This window comes from Astyanax mexicanus, chromosome 3 (genome assembly GCF_023375975.1).
Source record: "Astyanax mexicanus isolate ESR-SI-001 chromosome 3, AstMex3_surface, whole genome shotgun sequence".
In the NCBI taxonomy this organism is placed as follows: domain Eukaryota; kingdom Metazoa; phylum Chordata; class Actinopteri; order Characiformes; family Acestrorhamphidae; genus Astyanax; species Astyanax mexicanus.
This window is the reverse complement of record NC_064410.1, coordinates 2,045,980-2,056,445: the sequence shown is the minus strand read 5'-3', so window position 1 is coordinate 2,056,445 and position 10,466 is coordinate 2,045,980.

Below are 10,466 nucleotides of genomic sequence, written 5' to 3'. Positions count from 1 at the left end.
TACTCGGTAGAAGGAAAAAAAAAACTTTCTATTGGTCCATTCATCATTTAATGGATCATTAATCCTTAATTAAGTATTTCTCCAATTCAGATTTCTGAATTACAGACATTGCTAACTAGCTTGGATACCCAGCATTAAATTAGTGCCCATTCTATCAGCATAAATCTGAAAACATGTTTGTATCAACCCTTCAATGTTTTTTTTTTTCATTATTGTGGGTAGGACATGTGTTTTAAAGTGTGCTCTTCTTCTTCAGCTAGAATCCTTTTTATATAGATATTTTTGTTGGTTAGCTAAGTTAACAAATCAACACCCATTCCATCAGTGAAAAAATATATATATATCCATGTCATTAGCAGTTTTTAGCTCTGATTTTGCTATTTATAGGTTTATGTTTGAGTAAAATGAACATTGTTGTTTTACTCTATAAACTACAGACAACATTTCACCCAAATTCTGAATATTTATTTGCAGAAAATGAGAAATGGCTGAAATAACAAAAAAGATTCAGAGCTTTCAGTCCTCAAATAATACAAATAAAACAAGTTCATATTCAAGTTTTAAAAGTTCAGAAATCAATATTTGGTGGAATAACCCTGTTTTTTAATCACAGTTTGTTTCATGCACCTTGGCATCATGTTCTCCTCCACCAGTCTTACACACTGCTTTTAAATAACTTATATAAATACCCATATGATATTCATTGTGAAACTCAGTCCCCTTTACTCACCCTCAACCCTCAGACTGCTAACAGCTAATCAAATTAGCACCCATTCCATCAGTAGAAAACTTAAATATCCTTGTAATTAACATGCAATACATGTATATAAGCTATGTTAAGCTAAAGAAATACCCATATGATATTCAATGTGAAACTCAGCCCCCTCTTATTCGTGGAGTAAGGTTGCCCACCGCTAGTGCCACTCAAGCTCTAGCCAGACTGCTAATAGCTAAACAAATTAGCACCCATTCCACCAGTAGAAAACTTACATATCTTACATGTTGTTAACAGTACATAAAAGCTATACTAAACTTAAGAAATATGGCATTTCCATTGGATATTCATTGTGAAACTCTGACATAATTCCAGATGCACATTCTACTAAAAAGTTTTAGATACCAAATTTTATATGGTAAATACTTGTAACAAATCATTATTATATATAATTTATGAATGGGTGGCTTTCTTTCGTCTCCTCTTTGAGCTCCTCCAGGACACAGGGACATCAGGGACACTCTGATTGGATGATGAAGCTGGTGAGTTGAAGCAGAGCAGACCTACAGCATTGAAAACCTGCTTTGATGTTCTGATTGGATGGAGCTTTCCAGTCGACGTCAGAGCAAATACCTTCTACAGGAGCTGTTTCAGACGGCATTTCTGAAGGCTAGTTTGTCTGTGTGTGTGTGTGTGTTTTAAAAGAAAAGGAGAGATGAAACATTTTGAGAGAGAGAGATAGAAAATAGAGAGAGAGAGAGAGAGAGAGAGAGAGCGTTTAGTTTCTTCTCATCTGAACTCGTTTGAGAAATTCAGTCACAGTGAAAGCAGAGACAGTGTTAACGGCAGTAATTACCTGCCTCATAAGGAGGCGAGACGGGGAGTGTGTAAGAGTGTGTAAGTGTGTGTGAGAGAGTGTGAGAGAGTGTGTGTGTCTAAGGGAGTGTCTGTTCATATATATATATATATATATATATATATATATATTGGTAAATTTGCACCAGCATGTGTGTGTTGCCATGTATTGTGGTCCCTGGTGAACATCATGAATTTGCGACTGCTCCCCAAGGGAATTAGCTTGTCTATTTGTATGTTTGATTGTTTGTTTTTGTAGTTTTATTTTCTCAAATGAAGCTTTTACTAAAAAAAAAAGATGCCTAAAATTAAAGAGACGCTCTGACTAAAACAAAAAAATAAAACCACTGCTATAAACTGCTGTAAACATCAAAACTTCACCACAGCTGTCTCTAGTAATCAAATAATAAGCACAATACTTTTAATTCTAAAAAATTTCTAAAGAAAATCTCATTCTAATGAGTTAAACAGTAGGTGGGAGGAGCTTCTTGCAAACATTACGTGTTATGCATTTCTTTTTTTATTCTTTAGATTTACACAATAAACATCACAGTGTGTCCCAATGACTGTATACCATTAGTTTTGGAAATTACAGTGAGAAAACGAGAGAATGAAAACAGCATTTTACATTACTTCTGTGTTTTGGTCATTTTGTTGATCTCACATGACAACACCTCACAACATATACTTGTGGTGACTAATGCGGGCATTCATATTCATTCTTTCTTTAAATACAATACGACCAAAAAAACATTGCATATAAACTGACTACGAAGAGGCTTGGTCAGCTAGAATCCCTTTTAGACGATTAGCTTAGTGTAGCTTAGCCACCCTGCTAACAAATTAGCAACCATGCCACCAGGAGAAAATGTACACATCCATGATATTAGCATGCTAACATGCTAAGTCCTCTCAGTCGATGAGGGTTGAGTTTTTATCCAAGCTAATTAATGTTAGCTTGGATACCAATCTAACATTAATTGACTGATTTTGCTATTTATAGGTTTATATTTGAGTAAAATGAACATTGTTGTTTTTTCTATAAACTACAGACAACATTTCTCCCAAATTCCAAATGAAAATATTGTCATTTAGAGCATTTATTTGCAAAAAAAAAAAGATGCAGAGCTTTCAGACCTCAAATAATGCAAAGAAAATGTTCAAAAGCTCATATTCGTAAAGTAGTTTTAAGAGTTCAAAAATCAATATTTGGTGGAATAACCCTTATTTTTAATCACAATTTTTTTTAATGCATCATGGCATCATGTTCTCCTCCACCAGTCTTACACACTGCTTTTTGAAACTCATTAGCACCAATTTCTAATTTTGAATCAGGTCTAGTTTAGTAACAAGCTAAATCAAAGTTAACCAGTGGTGCAATTCGTCTAAAACACTAAAAGATTGTATGGAATCATGAATACAGTAAAACCAAATTCAGATTATGTCGTTCTACATAACATCTCATGAACTAAAACATGGTCAATGCTAGTTTTGGGATGGAATAGCCAGTTCATAGCTAGTCAAGTTAGCAAGTTTAGCTTTGTTAGCTGCATAAATGCTACAGAAATGGGAAACCACACAAATACAATAGTATTCTACTGCCTCTGAACATGTATTACTGTGCATATACACCTCAAACAATGCACCCCAGCCCAAACTGATCATAAATTATTATTACTATTGTTATTACTATTATTTGTTCTTTTGAGGCTCTGCTCTGCGCCTTCTTTACCATTTTACGATGACCCCAGGATGCACCGGCGCACTCACACCAGGTAAGTAATGAGACAATTATCTCCCTCATATGGCCGATCCTTTCATGTTTACTGCCTCCTTCTCTCTCTCTAACTCTCTCTCTCTCTCTCTCTCTTTCACTCGCTCTGTCTGTCTCTCACAGACCTTTGAAGTTAAGCGATGAGGGTAAGTTAATTATCTCCATTATAGTGGCCTGACTGCAGCCAGCAGCCCGGCTTCAACTGCGGCCCTCTCTCTCTCTCTCTTTCTCTCTCTCACTCTCCTTCTCTCTCTCTCTCTCTCTCTCTCTCTTTCTCTCTCTCACTCTCCTTCTCTCTCTCTCTCTCTCTCTCTCTCTCTCTCTCTTTCTCTCTCTCACTCTCCTTCTCTCGCTCTCTCTCTCTCTCTCTCTTTCTCTCTCTCACTCTCCTCTCTCTCTCTCTCTCTCTCTCTCTCTCTCTTTCTCTCTCTCACTCTCCTTCTCTCGCTCTCTCTCTCTCTCTCTTTCTCTCTCTCACTCTCCTTCTCTCACTCTCCTTCTCTTGCTCTCTCTCTCTCTCTCTTTCTCTCTCTCTCCCCTTAATTAAACAGAGGAGGAAGCCGGACCTGTCAGCACCATTTAAAACAGACCCACTGATGAAAACATGCACAGAAAGAGAGAGAGAGAGCGAAAGAACGAGAGAGAGAGAGAAGGAGAGAGAGAGAGAGAGAGAGAGAGAGAGAAGTTAATGCAGGTGCTGAACAGAGCATGACTGAAGTGTCCTTTCTAAGCGAGGCCTCATTGTTCTCATGCTCTTTCTGGTCTGAATAAAGAAGCTTTCTTTTATGCAGATGAAAAGATGAAAACGCTGAATGAATATAAACAACATTGCAAAATGAAATATATATATATATATATATATATATATATACATATATACATATATATATATATATATATATATATATATATATATACATATATATATATATATATATATATATATATATATATATATATAGGGCTGTTTAAAAAAAATCATATCTTCTCTTGTTTTAATTATAGTAGTGCATCTAAAAAAAAATGAGTTACTCTATTTCACTAATTCTGTTGAAAATGTGAAACTCATATATTATATATTATATAGATTTTAAGCGTTTAATATTTCTTTCATTGTTGATGATTGTAGGGCTTACAGCCAATGAACCCACCCCCCCAAAAAAAAATCAGTGTCTCAAAAAACTTTAAAGAAGAATAGGTACCAATTTAAAATAAGACTGCTTTTATAAAGGGTTTATAAATGGTTTACAATACGTTTATTAACAGTTAATAATTAGGTTGTAAATGCCTTAAAAATCATTAATCATCAGTTATAACACATACGTAGAAAAAGCAACAATGACCTGTTGTTTGTCAAATAGTGAACTATATTACACAACCATCTATATTGTTGCCCTTTCTACGTATGTGTTATAACTGATTATTAAAGATTTAAAGGCATTTACAACCTAATTAGTAACCATTAATAAACTAATTGTAAACCATTTATAAACCCTTTATAAAAGTACTTTTACCCAAAGTAAAGGTAATTTTACTCAATTACAATTTTTCAGTACTTTTTCCACCTCTGCTTGTTTGGTTATTTACACTTAGTTTCGAGCATTTAATATTTTTACCGAACTACAGCTTTAAAACACATTCCAGCAAGAAAGCAGAACCTTTCCCTTTTCACATCTTAAATTCAGCACATAAACTTGCACTTTAAAGGCTCTGAGCACAAGCAAGAGATTAATTTTAGAATCCTCGTGGTAAATGTTTCTCTATGAGAAATCTATCATGGTCAGCAATGAGATTATAGAAATCAGGCGATATTGCAGAAGAAATATGAGTTGTTTTGCAGCGAGGTGGACAAAGATTACGGCGGGAGATTAGCGCAAACTCCAAACTCCACAGGAGTCTGTTTTGGTTTTGCTCCATCTTGTAAAATCTACACCATCTTTGCTCCGGGAAGTGCTGTTTCCCGCGTTAGACTGACCTACAATATGATTTTATCCTTTTATGATTGGACCTCATCCTACGCTTTCCTACGGTTTGTCCATTTCTCACTCTAATGGAGTGTCCCCAACAACGCCAGGGTTCCTTAAGTAGAAAACCTCTTACTGTGCTGTACTGTTTAAAGCAAGAGTTCGGCTCGAAGTCATATTAAAGCGCGTCGAGTTGTTTGAGTTATCTGTGTGGTAAGCAGTGAGGGATGCAGTTCGTGTGCTGCTGGTTTGGGAGGCTAAGAACGTCCACTGGTTGTTAGCCACAGTATACTGTGCAAAAGTTGAGGCAGCTTTGGAAATTACAATTAAAACTTTCTGTAACACTTTCTATGAATGTCATCTTTATTAGACTCTATAACTACATTCATAATATATTATAATGCATTCATAAGGCATTATAAACATGGCTATAAATATTTATAAAATGCATAACCCACTATAGCCATGTTTATTAAGCATTATGACTTGTGATCATAATACATTATAAGCTATGCTTATATTATACATGTTAAAATAGTTTATATCTATCGTTAATAATCTAGTCCTACAATGAAAGTCTGTCACTTTACTTAGAGCGCACAAAGACCTGTTATAATACATTATACTTGACTTTAACTAATATTATATTTAAGACAAGTATAATTCATGAGTGGTTAAAAATATATTTATAGGATTATTGAGGGTGTGTTTATAAGTTGGAAGCTGTTTTAGTCATGATTCTACTAGCTGGGACTGAGTTTCTTGGTATTGACGTATAACATGTTATAAACACAGCTATTAATGCATTATAATCACAGTTCATGATGCATAATAAACATGGCTATGATGAATTATAGAGTTTTATAAATATGTATAGCCATGTTTATAATGCCTTATGAATGCATTATATGTTTATAGAGTCTTATAGAGATGACATTCATAGAAAGTGTTACCAAACTTTCTTTTATGGGCTGTTCCTTTTAAGTGTTAAGCATTTAGTAGCTCAGTAAAACGCTAATACACTGCCTGGCCAAAAAAAAAAAAAAAAAAGGACTCACACTCTAACTAATATTTGGTTGGAGCGCCTTTAGCTTTGATTGCTGCTTTGTGCATTCACTCTGGCATTGTCTCAATAAGCTTCTGCAACGTCACAAGATTTATTTATTTCAATCCAGTGTTGCATTAATACATTTTTCACCAAGATCTTACAGCATCAGATCTGACTGCTGCACAAAACAGCTCTTCTCAAGCACATCCCAAAGATTCCCCCTCAATGAGGTTAAGGCCAGTACAGGAGAGATGGACTCCCTCTTCTTTGTCCCAGTTAAGAGTTGAGCCGCAGCGTTTTGGACAAGCTGCAAACGTGAGCAGTGAATTCTTTAGTGACCAGCGAATTCCACGAGTTCTCACAAGAGTACAAGTGTTTTATTAACTCCTAAAATACGTCACTAATACAAAGTGCTACCAACTAAAGCTCTTTAGCTCTTTAACTTTAACTAAAAAAAAAGTAACCAAGCTGATCTTGCGTGTTAGGGGTCGAATTGGGGAAAATGGGGAAAAGTGTAAATTATTGCTAAAGTATAGAACTATCGCTTTAAGTTTGTGGAGCTGCTGGAGTGCTGTAAGCTTGTTGGACAAACTCCACCGCTCACGGTCTGTGTATTTATCTTTGGTGTAATTTAACGTTCGTCTCGGTGCACACAGCGAAGCGACGTCGGCGAAGACCTCCCTGTTTCCGATTGTTCTCAGAATAGTCTAATTGCGAAAAATTAACTTGTCAAGAGCTCACATGCCAGTGACCTAAAATGGAACAGTCAAATCGGCTCGGTTTGTTTCTCCCTCTGTCTCTCTGTCTCTCTTGCTCTCTCTCTCTCTCTCTTTTACTTCTGCCTTCTTTTCTCTTGTCTGTGTTTATGTCTTCCTCTCTTCCTCTCTCTCTCTCTTTTCCTCTCTCTCTCTCACTGCACTGGGCTCAGTGGGGTTCCGATGGCTTTCCTGAGCCGAAGCACCGGGGCGAGCAATTAAAATGGAAAATGACAGCATGAAGTATGATGATTACTGTTATACAAAAAGGCACATTTATGAATTTAGCAGATAACTGTCACTTTTCCCCCAGCTGTTACTTGCCCCGTACTTTGTTAACTTAATGTCTTCAGTGATGCTCACCCGAGGAGAGGGCCAGAGTTGTCTTTTTAATTACCGTGACACTTGACACTTTTTTTCGACTATTTTTTTTTCCCTCTCCCTCGCATTTCCAGACAAATCGCACGTCCCCACGCTTTTCTACGAAGGAGACGGAGGAAGGACGTGGAACGAGAAGGAGAAAAACGAGACGAATGAAGCCCATTTGCGGCTACGTGGTGGAGATTTTTTCGACGCAAGCTGTGTTGATGCTGGTCCTGTTTGTTTATTAATGCACGTCTCTTTCGTACTCTCGTCGCAAATGAATCTTCCAGAACCTGCGAATGAGGAGGTGTGGTTTCTAATTGTTGAGACAAACATGTGAAACATGTGAAAGAAACAGGCACTAGTGTTAAGTCTGTCTCTCTTTTCTTTCTTTCTGTCTTTCTTTCTTTCTTTTACCATCAAGCAGACCAAACTTTGGCTTTGTAGGCCAGAGTCAGGGTTTTGAATCTGATACTGCAACTGATAGAAGGAACACAGGAAATGAATCTTCCAATGGTCCATGTCGACATGATTGTGTCACACAATTACTGGAGATTTATTTTTCAGAAGCATTTCCTCTGATTCTACCTTTTCCCAAAGGTGTTTGGGTGAAGAAGAAGAAGAAGAAGAAGAAGAAGAAGAAGAAGAAGAAGAAGAATGGACTCAATGTTTATACTAATCTTCATGAAGCAATTAAACCAATGAATAGACTGTTGGCACCATATTCTGACAAAGAGCCAGAGAGGTGTTATGTCAATATAGTTTATCCCATTACTTTGGTAATGTCAGTATTTAAGTGGCTCAAATCGATGGAGATCATTCGAATCCTGGTCATGCATCTTGCCTTCAGCTGCCAGAGCCATGAGACAGCACAATTGGCCTTGTGCTCTCTCTGGGTGGATACATTATATCAGTAGATGGTGCTCTTTCCCCTCTTTCATCACTCCTAGGGTGATGTGGATCAGCACAAGGCTGCGTCTGTGAGCTTATGTACTAGAACCAAGTCGCTGCGCTTTCCTCCGAGCGTTGGCAGCTAAATGGGTGGGATACTTGGCCTAGCTAAATTGTAGAGAAAAAATGGGAGAAAATTGGAAGATTATACAGAGACTAGACATATGCATACTAGAAACGTGAGCCTCCTTAAAGCCCTATTAGTTTAATGGGTCAATGGCATGTACAGTACATTAACACACAATTGTTAATGTACTTTGTATTGAATTTGCACCTTCCAGTGTTCATTTAAGCCCAGTTGCACACAAGTAAACATGGAAAGAGGTAATTCGGCACATGGGATTTTACCGTGTGTGACGAGGATCCTTGAGGGCTTAGCCGTCAGGGCCTGAGCGAGCGGCAGACACCCAGGCCGTGGCTCCAGCAGTCTGGCTCCACACTGTAAAGAGATCCAGTCCCTACTGAGACCAAGCAGATCGATAGACAGAAAGAGAGAGAGAGAGAGAGAGAGAGAGAGAGAGAGAGAGAGAGAAAGAGGGAAAGAGAGAGAGAGAGAGAAATATTTCCAGAAGATTCTTGGAGATGGATAGCTCACCCTGGTCGCACTGACACCTGGGTGGGGCCTGGTGGGGCACTGCTTAGCCTGGGATGGACAGAGCAGAAAGAAGGTGGACAGGAAGGTGAAGCATTACTGCTCTAGTGTTCCTCTGTGTCAATGTCACATTCATCCATTTTTAGAGGAAGAGATTGGTCATCTTGGACTCAATCGTTCGTCTGAGTCAGTCTGAGTGGTCATCCTTTACCTCCAGTAGACATGCTTTCAAAGCTGGAGGTTTTCTTGGCTACCGGCATTGTAGGTCTCACTGTAAGGGAGAATGGAGCTCATGTCAAAGCTGTACGTCTTATTTTAAAGGTATAATTTGAGAAAACTAAAAATACAAAAGTTGCTAGTTAAATTTGTACTGGAGCTACGAGTCTGTCAGCCTTGGTTCCAATAAATCAAGGAAATACTTATATATTTGTATAGCACCTTTTAACACAAAGGCAATTCAAAGTGCTTTAGCCTACAGAAAGATATAATACTCAGTGTAGAACATGTTTAAAATAAAATTTTATGAAATTATAAATAAAATGGAAAAACATTTATAACAAAGGGTTTCTTCAATTTTACAAAATTGAAAACCTCTGGAACATAATCAAGAGAAAGATGTATGATCACAAACCATGATTTTTGCACCAGGAGTAGCATAAAGTTATCCAAAAGCAGTGTGTAAGACTGGTGGAGTTGGGTTTGAGCTCTGCATTTAATTGAACAATAAACAAAAAAGAAAGAATAAAATAACAATTTATTATTTGGGGTATCTTCACAGCGCTAAAATCAAAATGTTAGATTTGAAATAAATCATAAATATAAGTTGAAAAAACTAATACATTTGGATGTAACAAATTAGAGTAATTTTTTAGGTTTAGGTTGGTCAAAAGTATCTATTTTTTTCAGTGTGGTTACCGTCCAATGTTTATTCTGGTTTTCAGATGTATTTATCTGCTGAAGTTATGGATAAATATATACAGCTTTTGAAATCTCCTCCCACAATTCCCTGCTCTGCACACAACTCACTCAGAGTTTCCCACAGAGCTGCAGATTGTCCTTAAGGAATATTGCGTTGGTGATGTATTGATGCCAGGAATATCTCTCTCTCTCTCTCTCTCTCTCTCTCTCTCTCTCTCTCTCTCTTTCTCTCTCTCTTTCTCTCTCTCTCTCTCTCTCTCTCTCTCTCTCTCTCTCTCTCTTTCGAGCATCAGCTCAGGGATGAGCTGTGGTGAAGAGCTGTAGAGCTTCATAAGTCCAGAGAGGCCCGAGAGCGAAGCCAAAGCCACAGTCTTAAACATCACCTCCCGTTCATACCCAGCCTCCAGCAAAGCCCTGAAGACTCCACTAAACCACTGCACATTTGAACCAAATCGGGGAACAACAATGGCCCACACTGCCTCATTTAATTAAAATGATCTTTATATAATATGAATATTTTTATCGTGTTGC